At 49.7% G+C, this 21970-nt stretch overlaps 1 protein-coding gene and 1 pseudogene across 1 annotated transcript in view; one reads left to right on the forward strand and one right to left on the reverse strand.

Moving 5' to 3' along the window:
* The window catches only part of CMIP (c-Maf inducing protein), a 267353-nt gene that overhangs the window by 17071 nt on the left and 228312 nt on the right, over positions 1–21970 (forward strand). The window lies entirely within an intron of this gene.
* Positions 14136–15382, reverse strand: LOC115836737 (annotated as a pseudogene).

The raw sequence follows: 21970 nt of genomic DNA on the forward strand, positions 1-21970 counted from the left end.
CCAGGATTGTGAGAATAAATGACATGGTATATTTATCCAACATTCAGCAGCATGTGCTGGGCACTGTTCTAGGCATTGCATGTTGCAGTGAGCTGCATAGGCAGTTCTCATGGAGCTGGCTGCCCTCATCAAGATGAGGCTAGTTTTCTTCCTCTTTCATTCTCAGAAACCCATGGAACTGTGTTGTCATCATTATCTTTTACTTCTCTTCTGTCATATCCACTTAAATTTTGGTCCATTTCTGCATCCCATGACTTGCTTTGGGAAATGATTTATTTTTTCTTTCATTCCTGGTCTCATTTCCATTCTTGTATCTGGGTGGATGGTCAGTGGGTCCTTTGTCACGGTCACAAAAAATGAAAATGACAGAATATTCCCTACTGAATGGATGTTCTGGGGTACTGGGTCTCGATTTGGGAGTGACATACTCCCTTTGAAAATGTGCTGAAAGCTATGGATCCTTGGGCTGGCAAAATGGTAAGACAGAGCAGGGCTTATAAAACTTAGCAACTGTGTGTTTTTTAGCATCCATAATACCGGCATTCTTAGGGATTCATGGACACCTCCCTCTCCAGGGTAATAAACCAGGCTAGGGGGTCAGTGACGCTTCCCCAGCAGGAAATAGAGCTTTGCACAGAAATAAACATGTGAGTGATTAAAAAAAAATGTTTCATTAAGTACAAAGATCAAGGTTTTTATTCAGAGTTCTGCTCCTTTGGCCAGGGAAGTGTGGGGCTGGTCCCTGCAGCGTTTTCTGCACTTGCTTGAGCTGTGTTTAGTCTTCTTGGTTATGGTGAAATATTTTTTCTTTTATCCCAGTCTGGAGTTTCAAGGTTGGCACTTCTTGCCCCTAAAATGTTTGTTTTAAGATTTAGAGCAGTTCTTTACTCTCTGATAAGGTGGAGTGCATCACTGGAGCTGTGTTGTGATTGAGTCCGAGGGCTGTTCTGCCGGAATCAGGCAGATGGTCGCTCACTGCCCAGCTTTGCCCTGGCTCTCAGTGTGACCTTGGGCTGCCTCACCTCCCTGACCTGTAAAGCAGAGGGACAGAGTGATCACAAACCCTTGATGACCAATGATTAAAGAATAGAAAGCATGAGAAAATATGCCCAGGGAGTATCCACAAAGGCAAAGGCAGTCTTGGCATTTGAACGCCTGGAATTTGGGAAGTATGGATCCTTTACTGAGTCTGTATCATGGAGGCTACCTGGCAAATTCAGCTGTTGTGAACGGAGCAGTGGACAATGAGTGCAGGTCTAGGGGGCTCCTTGCTTCTGGATACCAAGGACTTCACCTTCAGCAATGGTAAGCAAGCACTACTAAGAGAAGCTGAGGGTTTTCCTTGGTTGTTAACTTTTTAAGGACCCCAATAAACAAGTTTCATCATTGTCTTTGATTCTCCCCACATTAGCTGGCTCCAATCTTTAGCTACACCCTAGAGCAAAACGTCACTTAAATGACTAGAGAGGGACAGAGTTCCATGGGGCCATTTCAGATTTAGACATGGAATTTTTCTGGGATAATTCCTTTGCCACTGAATTTTGCATTTGCATGTTCTAAAGCCAAAAAAAGGAGTTGAACTTTCCCTTTTGTTTGCTTCATTACTCCCACTACGTTTGGCGGGATGGCGGTTGTGGTTTTTATTCTCAGATTCATTTTTGTAAGCGTGCTGTGCGCATGGAGTCCTCTCTCCTCCCTGAGAGAGCCCACTCTTGTATGGTTCCACCTAAGGAAAAATGAAGTAGGTGTTGGTTGGACAACAAGGCAGGCCTTGGAAAGTTCTCCCTCATTTCTCCTGCCCCTCAGCCTCCTTGCCAAGCTTGAGTGCAGCCAGGATTTTCCCAGTCCCTTGAGTTACCTGGCCGGGGTGGCTTTTCCCAGGCAGCCAGCTCAGGGAAGAAGCTAGGGCTCCATCCGCCTCACCTTTGTGATCTTCTGAGGGAGCCGCAGCCAGTTTGTAAAGGAAGGAGGGGTAGAGACAGTAGCTTTGTCATTACTCTCCGCATTTCACAAGTGAGAAAAGGAGGCTCTCAAGGGAAGTGGCATGGGCACAGTGAGAGGTGGCTGGCTAAGCCAGAGCTCTTCCTAGTAGGGGTTTGCTGCCCCTTTACCTGGGGGTGGGGGTCACCTGCCAGTACCTTCCTAGAATTAGCTGTGAGACTGAAGAGAGGAAAGATAAGATCTGGTCACAGACTCCACATCTGGTCCAATGGGGCCAATGCCTTGATTTCATAGTTGGCGAAACTGAGGTCCAGGTAGAGAGACTGCCCCAGTCGCTGTCCCTACCCCGGTACAGCATGCTGCTTTCTCACTTTGTCTACTTGATGATGCGACCAGGAAAGTCTTGATCAGGGAAGAGTGACGGTCTCATTCATTCATTCATTCGTTCATTTGTTTTGGTAACAAGTTGTGAGGTTTTAAAAAAATTTTTTTTATTGTGGTAAAATATGCATAACACAATACTTATCATTTTAACCATTTGTAAGTGTATAATTCAGTGACGTTAAATACATTCACAATCACCACTATCTACACCCAGAACTTTTTCATCATCCCCAGCATGAACTCTGTACCCATTCTCTCCTCGTCCCAGCCCCTGGTCACTGCTGTTCTACTTGCTGTCTCTATGAGTTTGCCTGTTGAAGTACCTAAGCTAAGTGGAATCGTACAGTATTTGTCCTTCTGTGTCTGGCTTATGTCACTTAGTGTGAGGTTTTTACGTTCCCCCCATGTTGTAGCACATGCCAGAATTTCCTTCCTTTTTAAGGCCAAATAATGTTCCATTGACTGGATAGACCACATTTGATTTATCCATTCTTCGGTCGACAGACACTTGAGTTGTTTCCTTGTTGGCTGTTGTGGGTAGCGCTGCTGTGAACATTGGTGCAAGTATTCGTTATCGTCGCTGCTTTTGGTTCTTTTGGATATACATCTAGGAGTGGACGTTTATTTTTTAAAAATGTTCACCCCCCCTTACCCATTACATAAAGAACTCAGGTTTGTTGTAGAACAGTTAGATAACACAAATAAACAGATAACACTAATAAACAGTTAGATAACACAAATAAACTGTTGTAGAACAGTTAGATAACACAAATGAACAGAAGGAATCCACCTAGAATGCCGACAGGCAGAGATAATAATTAACATTTTTGTAAGGTGTTCATTTGCATGTGCCGTTTTTTCCATCCGTACTTGATGATGCTGTACCTGGACAATCTTTGGTGTTGTGGGCTGGATCTTCATTTAGAAACACGCATAAACCAGGCCTGAGGCGCTGCAGTGGAGGGAGGGGATGCCAGCTGGACTTTCACTACCGCCAGGATGCGTCCTTGATAGGGGCAGGACGCACCGCATGTCTGACGCTGTGTCCTGCTGTGCTTGCTTCCTTTTCCTGTTCTCTGTCCCCAGACTGGACCCTGTACATTTGTCACTGGTTCCTAACACTCACTGTCCCAAGAAGGCTGCCTCGCACATTGCCTGGTTGTGGTTAGTGCTCAATAAGTATTTGTTGAATGAGCTAATAAGAAATGATCGATTGAATGAACGAGTGAGAGAAATTCCTGAGCGAGCTGACCTTGGACCTGGCTCAGCTGAGCCGTGAGAGGGCCTCTCTGGCTAGACCATTTCACCTGTAGCCTGCAGCAGGCGTGTTGGTGGAGGTGACTGGGCAGAGTGACCCAGCACAGTGAGCTGTCCTTGCTGTCACCTATGGGAAAGGCAGGGGTTGTGCCTGTGGCCCTGGCTCAGACAGCAGGGCCCTGTGAGTTCCCTTGCTCCAGACCTTCACTCGGGGTCTTCTGGGTGTCAGGTGCCTGGCTGAGGGCTGGGCTGTGGGGCGAACCAAATACAGCCCCACTAGAACACCTTCGTTCCAGTCGGGGAGATAACCCTTGCAGAAAAGAAGCTGGTAATTTCAGGTAGCAAGAAGTCGATGATGAAAAATACATCCTTGTCCTTTCCTTTTTCTTTTCTTCTCTCTTCTGTTCATTTGTTTTTTTACTTTCTATTTTGTCTTATTTTTTTGAGGCAGGGTCTCGCCTTGTCACCTAGGCTAGAGTGCAGTGGCACAATCACAGCTTGCTGCAGCCTCAGCTTCCTGGGCTCAAGTGATCCTCCCACCTCAGCCTCTCAAGTAGCTGGGACTACGGGTGTGTGCCACCACATCCAGCTAATTTTTAAATTTTTTGTAGAGATGGGGTTTTGCCATCTTGTCCAGGCTGGTCTTGAACTCCTGCGATCAGGTGATCCTCCTGGTTTGGCCTCCCAAAGTGTTGGGATTACAGGCATGAGCCACTGGGCCTGGACTCTTTCCCTTTTTAAAAAAATTACTTCATTTGGGTGTTTCTTGGTTGACTGGAGGCCAGGGATATGCAGTTGCTGTGTTTGAATCTTAGCTCTGCCACTTACTAGTGATGATCTTGGCAATGGTTTTAAGCTTGGCGATCCTCAGTTTCCTTGTCTGTGTAATGAAAGATGGGGGTGTGTCTACATCACAGGGTTATCATGAGGCGTAACTGAGACGTTGCTCAGGAAGCACTTCTTATTGGTATTACTTAGGAACGGGCCATTATTGCATAGTGAATCTGATGGCTACATGGTTTTGAAATTACAAAACCAATGCCATCCAATTGATTGGTGATCTGCCTGGGATAGGAGCAAGTTAATGCATTGACCATGGGGGACTTAGCACAACACCATTTCTCTGGGAGACTTTGGCTGAACCGAATTTGTTCAGCCAAAGATTCTGCCTCCTCCCTGGGAACTAGGAACAAAAGGGCCTTGCTTGAAAGAGGCTGTTGTTCCCTCACCAAGTTTAGAAAGCCAAAGTTCAGTTTCTGCAACGAGTTCTGGGAGTTTTTCTTGTGCCTAATTTTGGGCCAGTTCTTCTGGTTAGATGATTGAGATGACCAGAACATACAGGAAAATAAACAGAAACCCCCAAACTGCCCTTTGAAGCTGTCCATCCTCCTGGGCAGGAACAAGGATCTTATTGGGCTCTAGGAGTTTTTTTTAGTTGAGCGAGTTTCCATCCCACCAGGCAAGGGGCTTAGGCGAGGTTGTGGGATGTGGGCCCACGCCCTGGGGCTGGATGTGGACCGGTGTTTGTCACCTGTCGCTAACACTCACTGTGGGACTTGGGCACATCCCGCCACTGGTCTGAGTACCCCAGCCTTGTGTCCCCATCACAGATGAGGTGCTTGACAACCTCCTGCCCCGTTGGGAAGGTGGGCAAAGCCTGCCTAGTGAGGCAGGGGCTTAACATAGAGCAGCCTCGATGGCAGTGCCCCCAGCAGCGGTGCCCCTCCACCTCTGTGAGGCTCCCCCCAGTTTCTCTTTCCCCCGTGAAAGCTTGCTGTGAGAAGATGAGAGGATTTGCATGTTCCACCCTCAAAAATGCCATTTATACCCCAAGTTCGGTCTGGAAAAAAGAGGAATTTAGCGTTTTTACTTTTCCTGGCCTCTTCTCTTTTGCTCCTTTATTTTTTTCTTTTTCTTCTTTATTTTTTTTTGAGGTGGAGTCTTGTTCTGTCACCCAGGCTGGAGTGCAGTGGCATGATATTGGCTTACTGCAACCTCCGCCTTCCAGGTTCAAGAGATCGTTGTGCCTCTGCCTCTTGAGTAGCTGGGATTACAGGCATGTGCCACCATGCCTGGCTAATTTTTAAATTTTTATTAACAATGGGGTTTCGCCATCTTGCCCAGGCTGGTCTTGAACTCCTGGACTCAAGCAGTTCACCTGCCTCGGTCTCCCAAAGTGCTGGGATTATAGTTGTGAGCCACCGTGTCTGGTCTTCATTTTTTTTTTTTTTTTTTTTTTTTTGAGGCAGAGTCTTGCTGTATTTCCCAGGCTAGAGTACAGTGATGAAATCACAGCTTACTGCCGTCTCAACCTCCCAGTCTCAAGCGATCTTCCCATCCCAGCCTCCCCAGTAGCTGGGATCACAGGAGTGCACCACCATGCCCGGCCTTTGCTCCTTTGTTTCTAATGTGGGGCTCCTGTGGTTCTCTAGTCCAGGTGAACAAGACTTTGAAATGCACGATCAGGAGCAACCTTTTTGGGTAGCTTTTTGGAGCCCAAGATAATAAGCGGGACTTCCTGGGTAGGGGCCAGAGGGCTGGGGAGGCAGAGGGCCATGGTTCTCCATGTTCACCTCAGGCTCCCAAGCCTGCCCTCAAGATAAACTGTAAAGTGTGCTCACTCTGCCACTGCCCACTCAGTCCCCCAGGTGATATGTCCGTTTTCTGGAAGTAGAGGGCAAACTCAGAAAGAAGCCGGGGCTGGAATTCTAGCTCTGCTGCCCCATCTGCCTGAGTGTCCCTCTCTTTGCAGGTAAATTGAGGCCACGGATGGAACCTTCCACACATTGTAGGGTGAGAATGAAGTGAGAAGTGAGAAGATGTGCCCCAGGCCTCTCACGGGGGCCTGCGCGTGCCGGGCCCTCTGTGCTTTCAGGGTGTTCTCTCATTCAGCAGTTAGGCATCGTGCCTGGAGCATGCCCTTATGGGGCACCTACTGGGTACCAGGCATTGTGCTAAGGGTTAGGAGTGTGGAGATAACAGCATGGGAGGAGAGAGTTACGGACAGTCGGTTCCAGTGCCCGCAAACAAGGGTGACTCAGGGTGGGCACTCGTGGGAAGCGGCATGGTCTCTGGAGAGAAGGCTGCTGATCCAAGAATGGGTCCGCTTGGGCCAGGAGGAGAAAGCAGGGAGGAGCATTCTGGGCAGAACACAGCATCGGGAAGTCTGAGGGGCCTGGCGGGGCCTGGCGTGCGCTCCATGGGCCTTAAGTGTATTGAGTGGGCTGGGGGAGGGTGGAAGTGTGGAGGGCGGACCCGGTGAGCTGCCTGCATGCTGGCCTTGGGACTTTGGACTTCAACATGGAAGCCGAATTCCAGGAAGGCCTCATGAACGTCTTGTTCTTTCCTACTCCGCTTTGAGAGGACCTAGTTCTTTGCCCTGATTTGGATCAATCTTAGGCCCAAGAACCTGGGAATGGCAGAGCTGATCATGAGGGTGGGGCCCAGTTTGTTGCCAGCAGGGAAATGTCCTCTGTACCTCAACCTTTGACGTTGGCGGGGAAATCCAAAGGGGCTGGCAGCCCTTGTGGTCATTCTGGACTAGAAGCATCTAGACCCAAGATAATGCAAAGAATTGTCACGTATAGGAAAACTGGGATCAGCCCAGGCCAGTAATCAAAACAGCATGTTGGAAGTTCTACCTTGGGCTCTGCGACTTGCCTGCTGTGTGACCTTGGTCAAGTAACTTCACCTCTCTGAGCTTTTGTTTTTCATCAGTACAATGGGGCAGATAGCGGTACCAACTCCATGGGCTTCTGCAAAGGATTCAGTGAGATAATGCACGTCTAGTGTTAGCCTTGTCTCTGACACAGAGAAAGTATACAGGAAAAAGAGAGGGCTGTTGTTACTGCCGTTACCACTGTCATTGCTACTGTTACCAAGATTACAGAGAAGGGGACCTGACTACACCCAAGGTCTGAGGGGCCAGAGAGGGCTTCTCAGGGCGGGTGATGTCAAGCTTTGGAGTCAGACCTTCTTAAGTTCAGGCTTTGCCTGAACTGTGGATTCACAGTACTTCAGAGTACTCACTATGTGTGACATTGGGCAAGTTAGTTATTGAAATCAAGTTGAGCATGTTATTTACATTATGATTACGTTAGTTAAACTCTACCTGGAAAATGGGATAATAACACCCAACATGCAGGCTGCCGTGGGAGTATCAGAGCCACCAGGCCAGTTCTGTTTGAACAGTTTCCTGAATGTCTTGGTGGGTGGGATGGGGAGGGATGAGGAGGGCCTTCTTTGGGCTCCTCCTGTCTGCTGCACCCTTGACCTTGTCTGCTGTCTGACAGCAGCAGCAGGTAAAGAGCAGGCCTCAGTGATCTCCTGCATTTCCTCCGGCCCTCGCTGGGAGCCCTTGCCTTGCCTGACAGTTCACCAAATACTGTGTACTATCTTTTGCAGAAATCATGAGCAGGAGGAAGAACAAACCACTTCCTCTACAACCTTCAGATTTATCAGACACAACTTTTGACAGTTTCAGTTTAAAGAGAATTTGAAAAGAAGATGTTGAAAGCAATAGGGAAATAAAGCGGCCCCTGCCCTCAGCTCTCTACTGCTTCCACATCTGAGACAAAGGCGCCGCAGGGATGCTGGGAGAGGGCCCCAGCGGTTCAAGAGGTGCCCTATCCAGGCTCCCCGTCCAGGCAGCTTGTGTCCAGAGCCTTCTTTGCACGTGCAGCCTGCTGGCTGTGGTGGCTGGGGTTCTGGGCATCTGCAGGGTGCTTTTCATGTCCTGGGAGTAGTGGCGTTTGCACAGAGGGCAGGTCACAGAGACAGATGTTTTAGAAGTTTGACCTCAAAACAGCTTTCTTTTCCCTTGGGTTGTCTGGAGAAAGTGCTAAAAATAAGGCTGGATCTGAGCAGGCGCTGCTGACAGGCTGCCTGGAGGTTCGAGTCCACCATGAAGGTGAAGTCTTCGGGTTATACTGGCTGGAGCCATAGGAAATTGAGATTTTAAAAAGCTATTAAAAAAGGTTATAAATGAGATCTCGCTGTGTTGCCCAGGCTGGTCTTGAACTCTTGAGCTCAAGGGATCCTGCCACCTTGGTCTCCCATACTGCTGGGATTACGAGCATGAGCCACTGTGCCCAGCCAAAATTGGGATTTTGTAAGTAGAAAATGATTAAATATTGGTTCCATATAGTTTGTAAGTAAACACAGCTCTTGACTTCCACATGTCATCTCTTCGCTGTAGCCCTGAAACTCCTAAGATCAGTACATAAAGAAATCCTTTCTTGGGAAAGAAAAGGGAGCATTATGATTGGTGTACATACACATAGGCACACATTTATGCATACATACATGTACACAGGCACAATGTGTGCATATAAATATACCCACATGCACACACAAATGCATGTAGACATACATACATATACATGTGCATATACACATATACATGCATACATATGTACATATACACCTATACACGTGTGCACAATACATGCATATAAATATACCCACATGTGCACACACATACATGTACACATAAATGCCATATAGAAATACACATACACATACCATATATACTTGCTTGTACACACATACACACAGGCACAATATATGCATATAAAAATACCTACATGCACACATATGTACACATACATATGTATAGATACACATATGTATACGTGTGTGTGCATACATGTGCATATGTAGATACACGTACAAATGCATACGTGCATACACGTGTGCATGCCTGTACATTGGTACATGCATATATACATATACACATGTATACAGACATGCACACAGATACACAGGCATACATATACACATGTGCAGACATGTAATACATATACCAGTATACACATACACACATGCGCCCGCACACATGCATACACACATACACACACACACACACAGAGTCATACAGTAGTGCCCCCTCATCCTTGGGGGATATGTGTCAAGATTCCCAGTAGATGCCTGAAATGGTGGAGAGTTCTGAGCCCTACATAGACTCTGTTTCATCCTATGCGTACATACTGGTGATAGTTTAATTTATGCATAAAATAAGGGTGACTTGAACACAAGCACCGCGATACCGTGACAGTGGAATTGATTACCGAGAGGGCTGCTGAGTGACTCACGGGCAGCTAGGACATGCAGTGTGGACAAACTGGACAGAGGGAGGACTCACGTCCTGGACAAGATGCAGCAGGACGGTGTGGGATTGAAGACTAAAAATTGTCTGGAATTTTCCACCTAATCTTTTTAGACTGCTATTGACTGTGGGTCACTGAAACCGCGGAAAGTGAAACCGCAGGTCGGGGGCACTGCTGCAGGTGCCTACACACATTCATGCACATGTACATGCATATGCACTCAATGCATATGCCGTGTACACACACACTGACACACATGCACATGTGGTCTCAGTATACACATGTATGCATGTGCACACAGGTACATCTTCACTGGCCATCTTTGACATCTTACTCATTGCATTTGTGTTTCTGGTATATATGTAACTTTAGGCAAGTTGTGTGACGTCTCTGCCTCAGTTTCCTCGTCTATAAGATGAGATCAGCAGCAGTGTTTATGACCTGGGATTGTGGTCAGGATTCCATGAGATGATGTATGAACGAACTTGAGAACAAGGCTCAGAACCCCAGAAGTGCTTCATGAAGATGAGTTGTTCGTATTTCCAATGTCCTTCGTGGTGGCTCATCCGGCCGCCCGTTCTGATATCCTGTGTGTGGCATGCCCCATGCGTGGAGGAGTGACTCATCTACCCAGGGGTCCCCTGTGTCTGGTAGGCAGTGAACACAGCCACTCACTTGACGCTTTTGAGTGTCAGCTACATGCCATGCCCTGTCCTAGGGTGCCACAACATGGGCCCTGCTCTCAGGAACCTGAGCATTCACTGGGGGTGGCACCCGCAAGTGTGTCACCAGAGCCCCTTCAGAGGTGGCAGGTGCTAGGACAGTTGAGGGGCAGGGTGAAGGGGTGGAGAGATGGGAGGCCTCTCAGGAGGTGGCCTGGAGGCAGGAGCCAGTCCTGTGCAGATGTGGATAGGCTGTGGGGGTGGCGAGTGCAGAGGCCCTGGGTGGCTGAGGTGCATAGTGGGGTGTGGAGGCTGGAGGGACATCCAGGGGCCCATCGTGGCATATGTGGTGATCTGCACCCTGCGCCCAGTACTTTGTCCTGTTCTTTCGGGGCTTGGTCACACCGCAGCTGCCCAGTGAGTGTCTGAGGGGCTGGTCTTTTTAAGTGCTTGCCCTGAAGGTGCGAGGACAGCCTGTTCGCCTTGCATCCAGTGGGCCAAGGTTACATAGATCCCATCTCCTCTGCGTACCCTCAGCATCCTGATCTATAAAAGGGGCGTGAATATAGCACCTTCAGCCACACCACCAGCCTGCCTGTGGCCCCTGCCTCCTGCCCAGCCTCCTCTGAGGTCAGTGCCTTCAGCTCCTGCTGTGCTGGTGGCCACCGCCTGCGAGTGCTTATGTCGGCCTCTGTCTCTGCAGGACGACATGAACAGGCTGCGGCTGTCACTGACGTGTCTTCCTTCGTGTTTGCCGTTGGGGGCGCATATAATTGCATTCCTCATGAGGGAATGACACAGAAAGGGCAGGGGGTGTCAGCAGGGGCCGCTCTGTAATTTCCATGTCTGGGACGGATTTCAGGACTGAGCTGTTTTCCTCTTTGAGCCGACAGAGGCTGTTGCCCAAGTCAACAGTGGTGCGTTTTTGAATTTGTCTTTGTTGGTTTTCTTTTTCCCTTTCTTCTTCTTTTTAAAATAGATCTTTTTTTTCCATCCTATGAAATAAAACTGGAGACTTGGATGTGGTGGGTAAGAATTAGCAGTTCCTGTCCTTTTGGTGTGGGAGTTGGGCGGGGGTTGACTTAAATATTTATTTCCCATTAAGGGATTCATGGGCTTGGACGCTTGTGTTGGAATGGGGTGATCTCAAATCTCACTCATGATTTTCGACCCCTGTAGGACTTGGGCCTGCCTTTGGGGGACGCAGGGACGCATCGAGCAGAGGCTGCAAGCGGGTGACCCATGGGCCAAGTCCAGTCTGCTGACGTGTTTTACTTGGCCCATACAGTGTTTTTTTTTTTGTTTTTTTTTTTTTTGCTTAAAGCTTCAATAAGTTGTCTGCCTTTAAAGTTGGGAGCATTCCCCTAAAAATTCTGGATTTCCATTTTTCTAATAATAACAACAGAAGCAAACGTTTCTTTTCTTTTCTTTTTTTTTGAGACGGAGTCTCGCTCTGTCACCCAGGCTGGAGTGCACTGGCGCTATCTCTGCTCACTGCAAGCTCCGCCTGCCGGGTTCATTGCATTCTCTTGCCTCAGTCTCTCTGAGTAGCTGGGACTACAGGCGCCCGCCACCACGCCCGGCTAATTTTTTGTATTTTTAGTAGAGACGGGGTTTCACCGTGGTCTCCATCTCCTGACCTCGTGATCCGCCCGCCTCGGCCTCCCAAAGTGCTGGGATTACAAGCGTGAGCCACCGCGCCCGGCCGGCAGAAGCAGACATTTCTATGTGAGTTACCACAGGCCTGGCTCAGCTCTAGACGACTCCCATCCCTTTGCTCCTGGGATCCCCAGACAGTTCCGAGGTGCTGCTTCCTGTGATCATCCCCATTCTACAGGTAAAGAAGCGGAGGCAGACCTTCAACCGGGCACTCCTGGCTGTGCCCGTGTTCCTGTGTGGCCGCCCCTTTGGGCCAGGCACGGCCTCTCCACTCCCCCAGCCTCCCAGCCCACTGTACTCAGGTTCCCCCCTGCTCAGAGCTTGTGGGCGTGGACTTTGTACCCCCCAGGCTTGGAGAGGGCAAGGTGACTGTGGAAGTCCAGCTGTTGCTCCTTAAGTTGAGTCGTCTGTCGCTGACTTACCGTCCCTCCCTCTCTCCCTTCTGTCTCCATCCTTCTGTTTCCCCCTTCTTTCTCCCGCTCCCTCTTTTTCCATTCCTCCCTTCCCCCTTCCTTTCTCCACTCTCTCTTTCCTTTACTCCTTTCCTCCCATTCATCTGGTGCTTACTAGGGGCCACCAGGTAGGCAGGTCGCACACCACTTCTGCCTCCTCTGAGGGGTTCATGCCGGCTTCTCCCTACCTTCATAGCACACCTCTGGTGCGAGGTGCTGCATGAGGATCCCAGGGGTGAACTGAGTCAGGTCAGAGGAGCAGGGGAGCCCCAGCCCCTAGTGTCTTCTTACTGTGTGGTCTCTTCTGTGTCACCGCACTTCTGTGGAAGGGGAACGATGGGGGAAGTGGAGGAACCATTGTCCGCCTGCGGGGAGGCCTCGGTGTTGGCCGTGCTCATGGTGCCCTCCTCCTGGGGCTCCCTCTCCTCTGGTCCTGCCTCTCCTGCATGCCCTTCCTGCCTCCTTGGTGCCAGGGGAGCTAGCCCAGGACAGTCTCTGTGCCCAGGCCCTGCCAGCCTGGCTGCCCTGCCCCCAGCAATGGGGGGGCGGGAGGGGAGGGAGCCGACCAGTGCTTGTCTTTGCAGAACTGCTGGTGGACTGAATGTGGTTCTGTGGGTGGCCAGGCCTGAGGGTAACTCATTTTGGAAGATTTGGGATGTCACTTCACTTAAGGAGGCTTCAGCAACATGGAGTTTAAGTGGCCCTCTTCACCGTGGCCTTGTGGCTTTGTGAATGGAGCTGCTGTGGTCGGCATGGCCGGCCCTCTGGAGAGGAGGGTGGGCCATGAGGAGAAGATGCTGTGTCTGCAGGCATTAACCCTTTCCTCCCTTCTCTCCCTTCCTCCCTCCCTCCCTCTTGTCTCTTTCTCTCCCTGTCTCTTTCTCTGTAGGTGCATAAAAAAAATTGCTTTCAGATAAAGTTGACATGCAATAAACTACATATTCTCCCTTTGCTTTTAAAATGACGATCTGTTTCAGCCATGCAAAGCAGGGCATAAAATAATATTTCAATGTAACCACTCAGCGGAAGAAATAAACCATTCCAGTTGCAATACCTGATGTGCCTTTCTCTGATTTCAAACCTTTCCTTTTCTCTGTCCTGACTTTGATGTTTATTCTTGTGCATATTTTTGTATTTTTGCAACTACATACTCTCATAGAACACTGCATAATGTTTCCTAGATTTTTTTTGTTGTTGTTATTATTTAGCTTTTATTTAACAATTATAAACTTAACTCTGCAATCCAGCTAGGCATGGAAGGGAACAAAGAAAACATGGAACCCAAAGGAAACTGCAGCGAGAGCGCAAAGGTTCTAGGATACTGCGAGCAAATGGGGCAGAGGGGTGCTCTCCTGAGCTACAGAAGGAGCGGTCTGGTGGTTAAGATAAAACACAAGTTGCTGGGCATGGTGGCTCATTCTTGTAATCCCAGCACTTTGGGAGGTCGAGGTGGGCGGATCATGAGGTCAGGAGATCAGGACCATCCTGGCTAACACAGTGAAACCCTGTCTCTACTAAAAATGCAAAAAAAATTAGCTGGGTATGGTGGTGGGCGCCTGTCGTCCCAGCTACTTGGGAGGCTGAGGCAGGAGAATGGCGTGAACCCGGGAGGCGGAGCTTGCAGTGAGCTGAGATCGCACCACTGCACTCCAGCCTGGGCGACAGAGTGAGACTCTGTCTCAAAAAAAAAAAAAAAAAAAAAAAGATAAAACATAAGTCAAACTTATTCAAGTTGTCCACAGTTAGCAATAGTGATCTTCTTGCTAGTCTTGCCATTCCTGGACCCAAAGCACTCCATGGCCTCCTCAATCTTCATGCCTTCTTTCACCTTGCCAAAGACCACAAGCTTGCGTTCAACCACTCAGTCTTGGCAGTGCACATGAAAAACTGGGAACCGTTTGTGTTGGGTCCAGCATTTGCCATGGACAAGATGCCGGGACCTGTATGCTTTAGGATGGAGTTCTCATCTTCAAATTTCTCCCCATAGATGGACTTGCCACCAGTGCCATTACGGTGTGTAAAGTCACCACCCTGACACATAAACCCTGGAATGTTCCTGTGAAAGCAGGAACCCTTATAACCAAATCCTTTCTGTCCAGTGCTCAGAGCATGAAAGTTTTCTGCTGTCTTTGGAAACTTGTCTGCAAACAGCTCGAAGGAGATGCGGCCCAAGGGCTCGCTGTTGACAGCGATGTCAAAGAACACAGTGGGGTTGACCATGGCTGATAATACAGGGTTCCTGACGGCACGGTGTCGAAGAACACAGTGGGGATGACCATGGGTGATAGAACAGGGTTCCCGACAGCGCCAGTGTCTGCAGAGCGGCCATGTTTCCTAGATTGTAAAGTTTCCTATAAATAGTATCATTACTTGGGCTTTCTTGTGCAACTTGCCTTTTTAGTTCGCTTACTTTCTGTACATCAGATTCATTGTTATGAAGAAGCCATGGCATATTTATTTTTGCATTCTGTTGATGGCCTTTTAGATTGCTTGTAGATTTTTGCTGCTATAAACAATGCCACAGTGAACATCTTCATAGATAATCTCCCTTTACAGGAATCCAAGAGTTTCTCCCATTTCGCATTTCTTCTCTCTCCCACCCCTTCTTTCCTTTTGTCCTTACTTCCCTACGTCAGCCAAGTTCCGCTTCTCAGACTCTCTAAGGATCTTTAGGAGACAGTGAAGATGAATGAAAAGACCCCAGCCCCAGCCTGGAGGTCAAGACTCCTGGGTTTCAACCTCAACCTCTTTGGGCTTCATCTATAATAGGACCATTTTTATCTCGTGGGGCTAATTCATGCCACGTTGAGCTGAGCACCTGGGCATATGGTTGGTGCTTGAAAAATGGCAGCTGGTTGTGTCTATCCTCTGATTTTGAAGATACACATGAGGCTTGGAAATGTCGGCCCTGAACTCTTTTTTTTTTGAAATGGAATCTTGCTCTGTTGCCCAGGCTGGAGTGCAGTGGTGTGGTCTCGGCTCACTGCAACCTCTGCCTCCTGGGTTCAAGTAATTTCCTGTCCCAGCTTCCTGAGTAGGTGGGATTACAAGCTCACACCACCACACCCAAGCCTGGCTAATTTTTATATTTTTAGTAGAGACAGGGTTTCACCATGTTGGCCAGGCTGGTCTCGAACTCCTGGCCTCAGTTGATCTGCCCACCTTGGCCTCCCAAAGTGCTGGGATTACAGGTGTCAGCCACCGCACCCAGCCTGAAGGCATAGATACAGGGCATGGTATGGACTGTGCATCCAGGTCCCCTCCTTTCCCACTGAAGGCAGTGGATGCCCTCCCTGTGTGAAGGAGCTGGGCTGTCACCATCAGCACTCAGAACTCCTTGCTCCTGCATGTAAGGCTCAGGGATCATATAATATTTAAAAATGCAGCAGCTTAAACACAGCAGAAGCTTGTTTTTTTCTCTCATATAGAGGAAATCTAGGGTCTAAGTCATGTTAGGATTGCCGTGGCTGGTCTGCGGCTTTTAGGGCCTAGGGCCCCTCCATGTGGCTGCTCCTCCGTTCTTAGTACCTTGCCTCATGGGCCAAGAGAGGCTCAAGTTCCTGCCATTTTGCCTACCTTCCAGTTAGTGGGAAATGGGATCTTACCATTTCGTTTGCATTTCAGTTAGCAGAAAGTGGGAGTGGCAGGGGAGTGGAGAAGGACTTCTGCTCCATTAAGGAGACTTCTGCTTTCACCTTACTGGGCAGACCGTCATGTGGCATCCCCGGCTGCAAGAGCATCTGGGAAATGTAAGTGGGAGCCATGGATCCCATCCCACAGCAGGATTTATTACTGAGAAGGGAGAGGAGGCCAGAATAGGATGTTGGCATGGGCCACGCTAGCCATCTCTGCCATTGTCCCTCCCCCCACCCCAGAAAGTATTCCAGGGCCAGTCTCCACTTCACTCTTGGGAAGGCGAAAGCTGGCCAGGGAGACACATTGCGTGGACATTCCCTCAAGCTTCCAGAACAAGCCATCCTTTGGAAGCCACTCACGTGTAGCACAGTGGAAGGAAGCAAGCCTTTTACAGGGCAGAGGGAGTGGTAAGGTATCAGCAAGGTGTGGGGTAGAACAGGGAGCCGACAGTTCTGCATGGCGCCAGCAGCTCCTGGGAAGGGATTGTAGGGCAGAGATTTTGGCTTCCTGTATGGAGAGGAGCAGCCTGCTGGAGAAGATAGTGAGCTCCCCGAGAAAGCAGGTGTGCAAGCAAAGGTCAGATGGACAAGTGTCAGTCAGGGAGGCCACCGAGCGCATTCTAGATCCAGAAAGCACATTCGTGGAATTCCATTAAGGAATTACGGAAGGGATCTCACGCAGGGATGGTAAATGCACAGGCCATGTGTGGTCCCCTCCACCCTCCCACCCTTGCTGCTCCTCTTGGTGCCCTGCAGAGCCGCAGCCACCCCAGAGCCTCCTGGTGGAAGAAGTTGGCACCTGAGATATACTAACTTGCTTTTCCCACGTGAATTCAGTTCTCCTGTTCCTATAGGTGTGGACGTTGAGGGCCAGCCTGGAAGTGCCATACCCAGAGGCACTCAGGGAGGGGAGCAGGAGAACCAGGGCTCTGGGGTTCAGGTCCCTCTGTCACACCCTGCCCTTCTTCTGGGTCTTTCTTCTTCCCCGCCTCCCAGCCAGAAATTGCCTCCTGGAGCCAGCCCAGTCTCGTCTTCTTCATTGGAGCTCAGTCGGAGACCCGTCCTCACCCGAAGCAGGGTGAGAGGACAGCACTTGCCACCTTTAAGTCTGGGCTTTGCTGGACGCCCGGGAGAAGCCCGGCCCGCGGGACTCAATTGGGAAGTGAAAGTGCGCACCAGCTTTTTAGTTCTGCTATTGACCGGCAGGGTTTTTCCTGGGGGGAGGGGAAAGAGCTGCTGTGTTTTCTTTGCTTAATCTGGCCTTGCCCCACAGAGAAAACACATGCGTAGCCTCCACCCTGTTTGTAAAGAGGGCGGTCGGCTACTCGAAGTTGCTCGCCTGGAAATACTGGGAAGATGTCATCTCCTATGGCAAGGAGGTGGGGGCTACAGGCAGCTGAGGTGGGCAGTGAATGTCTTGAGGGACTGTCAGCGTGTGACCTTTTTTTAAATGGTGATAAAATACACATAACATAAAATGGGCCATTTTAACCATTTTTAAGTGTGCAGTTCATTGAGTACATTCACATTGTTGCACAACCATCACCACCATCCATCTCCAGAACTTTCTCATCTTCTCAAACTGAAAATGTCCCCATTACATGTTAACTCCTAGTCCCCCTCCCCCAGCCCCTGGCAGCCACCATTCTCGTTTCATTTTCTATGAATTTGACTCCTTTAGGGACCACATATGAATGGGTTAATACAGGATTTGTCTTTTTCGTGTCTGGGTTATTATTACTATTATTATTTTGCTTTTTTTATTGAGGTGAGATTTACATAACATAAAATCAACCATTTTAAAATGAAGAATTCAGTGATATTTAGCCACTACGACCTCTGTCTAGTTCCAAAACATCATCATCCCAGAAGGAAACCCTGTACCCGTTAACAGTCACTCCTCTTTCCCCCTACCCCCGGCTCTTGAAAACCAACATGTGACTTTAAATTTGATTTGCATTTGCATATATTAAGCCCTCTACAAATGTATGCTGAATGAATGAAAGAAAATCCTGCTGAGAAATAATGGTGACAGCTTGGATTTCTTCAGTGCCTACTTTGTGCCACGTCCACATAAGCATGTGTGGTTCTCAGCCCTGGCTGCACGATAGGATCACCTGGGGATCTGCATAACCCCCAGAACGCTGATGGCTTTGGTCTGGGGGAGGTCTGGGCCATAGCCTTTTCCAAGCGATTCTAACATGAGAGTGACCGGTAGGCAGTATTTCCTTGGGTCATAGCAGTCCTTTGGGGTAGGTAATATTATCTCCATTTTGTGGATAGGGAAACAGGTTAGAGAGGTCAGGTAACTTACCCAAGCTCTCTCAGCTTCAGATCTCCATCTGAGGCCAGGTGTGGTGGCTCACGCCTGTAATCCCCGCACTTTGGGAGACCAAGGTGGGCAGATCACCTGAGGTCAGGAGTTTGAGACTAGCCTGGGTAGCGTGGTGAAACCCCATCTCTACTAAAATTATAAAAATTAGCCAGGCGTGGTGACACACACCTATAATCCTAGCTACTCAGGAGGCTGAGGCATGAGGATCGCTTGAACGCGAGAGGCAGAGGCTGCAGTGAGCTGAGATCGTGCCACTGCGCTTCAGCCTGGGCGACAGAGTGAGACTGTCTCAAAAAATAATAACAAAATCTGCATCTGAGTCCAAAGCCCTGACCACTTCTGCTGCTGCAGCCTCCGTCTGTATTTTTGCAGGTGATTTTGGAAGGGGCACTTGTTGCTACTTATGTGTTTGCTATGGGGTAAAATAATTAAAAACTATCTAATCGGGATTTATGGGGTGCCAACTGTATGGCAGGCACTGATTCACCTTCTCTCGTTTTACCTTTACAGCCGCCTTGTGCAAGGCGACTGTTACGATGACATCAGTTTCCCCAACATTGTTGGGAAAGGACGGAGGTGATTTCCCTCACTCATCATGGAGGGAGACTCCCCTTGGCCCTCCTGGTGGGGACTCAGCTGAAGCAGAGTGGGAGCGAAGGCTGTGTGTGATGTCAGGGTGAGGTCCGAAGTTGAGGCTGAATGCAGTGTTTTTGCAGGGTGGCTTTGGCACCGGTGAGACCTGCTCTGCCTGGTTTGAACTAGTTGGGGGCCATTGAATGGAGCTGGGGAAGCTGTGCACACCTCAGGGCTTTGGCCCGGCTTTCTCCTTCAATTGCACATGGTTTGTCCCTCCTGTTTGCATTTGAGATTTTTGATGGCTGTGGGACTCATCATTTATTCAACAAATATTGTTGAGACCTGATAGCTGGCCACCATCTGGGGCTCTTAGGAATATGCGGTGATGAGACAGGCACAGTCTCCATTGTCCTGATGGTCTGGCAGATGGTACGGATTGTAGTGTCACCCTTGTCTGAGCGTTCCGGGCCCTGTCTCTACATGAGCTCCCTCATTCCAGCCTCCTGGCAGGTGTACAGGTCAGGGCCTTGAGTGACTGTGTGTAACAGATGAGGACAGGGCCGCTCAGGAAGGCTGAGAAGCTTTCCCAACATTACACAGCTTGTGAGAAACGGAGACTGAAATTGAATGTGAGCTGATGGCTTCAGAGCTTGACTAAGTAACACTGACAGATAATTATGAAAGAGGAAGTCCAGGGAGCATCTGCGTGGGATGGGGCCATGCCAGGGCCAGAGCGGCTCCCAGAGGGTGCTGTTTCAGCTGAGGACTTGGGGGGATGGGTACACTAGTTTCCTGTGGCTGCTATGACAAATGACCACAGGCTTTGTGGCTTAAAGCAACACAAAGTTATTATCTTATACAGTTCTGGAGGTCAGAAGTCCACAGTGAGTGTCATAGGGGCTAAAGTCGAGGTGTTGTGGTCTTTCTGGAAGCCTAAGGGAAGGGTCTGTTGCCTTTTCCATTACCTAGAGGCTGCTCGCATTCCTTCCCTTGTGGCAGCATCACTCCAACCTCTGCTTCAGTCTTCACATCTCCTCTGGCTCTGGCCCTCCTGCCTCCCTCTTTTTTTTTTTTGAGAGGGAATCTCGCTCTGTCACCCAGGCTGGAGTGCAGTGGTGCAATCTTGGCTCACTGCAACCTCTGCCTCGTGGGTTCAAGTGATTCTTGTGCCTCAGCCTCCCGAGTAGCTGGGATTATAGGTGTGCGCCACCATACCTAGCTAATTTTTGTATTTTTAGTAGAGACAGGGTTTCACCATGTTGGCCAGGGTGGTTTCGAACTACTGACTGCAAGTGATCCACCCTCCTTGGCCCCCCAAAGTGCTGGGATTACAGGCATGAGCCACTGGGCCTGTCCCTGCCACGTCTTACAAGGACCCTGTGGTTACACTGGGCCCGCCAGATCATCCAGGGGCACCTTCCGTCTCAAGATCCTCAGCTTAAGCAACTCAAAGGGTCCCTTTGCCATGTCAGGCCACATAGTCACAGGTTGCAGGGAGCAGGATGATTAGGGTCATTATTGTGTCTGTCACAGCAGGGGAGAGTGAGGCTGGTGGGCAGGGAGTCTGAGGCCTGGAGGTGAGTGGGTGCTTGGCTTTGGAGGGGTGCTGGGCGCCTGAGTACCTGGAGGAGGAGCTCCTGGAGGGGAAGGTGAGACAGCGGAGGGCCTTTTAAGTCATGGGGCAAACTGGGACTTGGTCACCTGCTAAGTAGCTTCTGGAGAGAGGACCTCTGTTCCCACTTGAGCCTGGTGAACATGTGTGTCCCAGCAGGATGGTGTGTGTTGGGAAAGCCCCTGCCCCTCCCCCACCTAGGAGCTTCCCTTTCACAGAGACAGGAAGAGGGAGAGCTGGGAGCATAATGTGCTTTGGGCAGGAAATGCAGGCTGCATCTTCCCATTGCTGGAGAAGGTGACAAACCCAGGCTTCCGAGTCACTGGAGCTGGGTTTGAATCCAGGCTCCACCACATCTTAAGCTGAGCCTGTTCCCAACTGTAAAATGGGGGTGAGATAGGGCCTGACTGACAGGGTCAGCCCTAGGGTCAGTGAGGCAAGTCATGGGATGCTGTTGGTGCACAGAGGTGTGCCTGCTTGCTCATCTGTTCAGCAGATGGCGGTGGCGCGTCCACTGTGCACCAGGCACCATTGCAGGCACGGAGCAAAGCAGGCATCATCCTGGCCCACTTGGAGCCCCCATTCTACTGGAGGAGAGGAAAATGAACACAGAAATGTAGAATCTTGTCTGCTGCCACTAAGTGCTGTGGAGGAAACCATCAGGCGAGGGAGGACAGGAGTATTGGTATGAATGGGGAGGGTGTGGCATCTGTGTGTGGTGGTATTTGGAATAAGGTGACCAAAGAAAATCCGGATGAGAGGTGACATTTGAGCAAGTTTGAAAAAGGTAAGGGAGGAAGCTGTGCATGTGCAAAGGCCGCAGGGCAGGGGCTAAAGGAGGTAAAGGAGCCATCCACAGCATGTGCAAAGGCCCTGGGGCAGGAATTTACCTGTTTTTTTCTAGGAATGCAAGGAGGTAAATGTGGTTGGAGCAGAATGTGCCTTGAGGAGGGTGGCAGGAGGTGAGCTCTGTGAGTCACTAGTGGGGTCAGATGGTGTAGGGCCTTGTAAGAACTTTGGCCTTAACTCTGAGGGAGAGGAGAGAGCTGTGTCTGCTCTAATACATTCAGGAAAGTGGCAGCTCTGAAAACCGAAGTGCCTGCTGGCTTGCCTCTCTCTCTCCCTCCGGCAACCTCTTCCTCTGCCTCTCCCTGACCCTCCCCCAGCTGCCCACTGTTTTGTGGGGATTGATTGGGCCCATTGAGGCCTGCTGCCTGGAGTAGCAGCCTTGCCCACAGTCCAGTCTGGGGACCTTTCTCGGCCGCCCCCTCTTCCAGCTATCCTCAGGGTTGGTCACTTATGGCTTTTGCTATTTATATAGCACAGTGGTTTATAAACTCTGCTTCTAGA

Source organism: Nomascus leucogenys, chromosome 2 (genome assembly GCF_006542625.1).
Source record: "Nomascus leucogenys isolate Asia chromosome 2, Asia_NLE_v1, whole genome shotgun sequence".
Taxonomy (NCBI): domain Eukaryota; kingdom Metazoa; phylum Chordata; class Mammalia; order Primates; family Hylobatidae; genus Nomascus; species Nomascus leucogenys.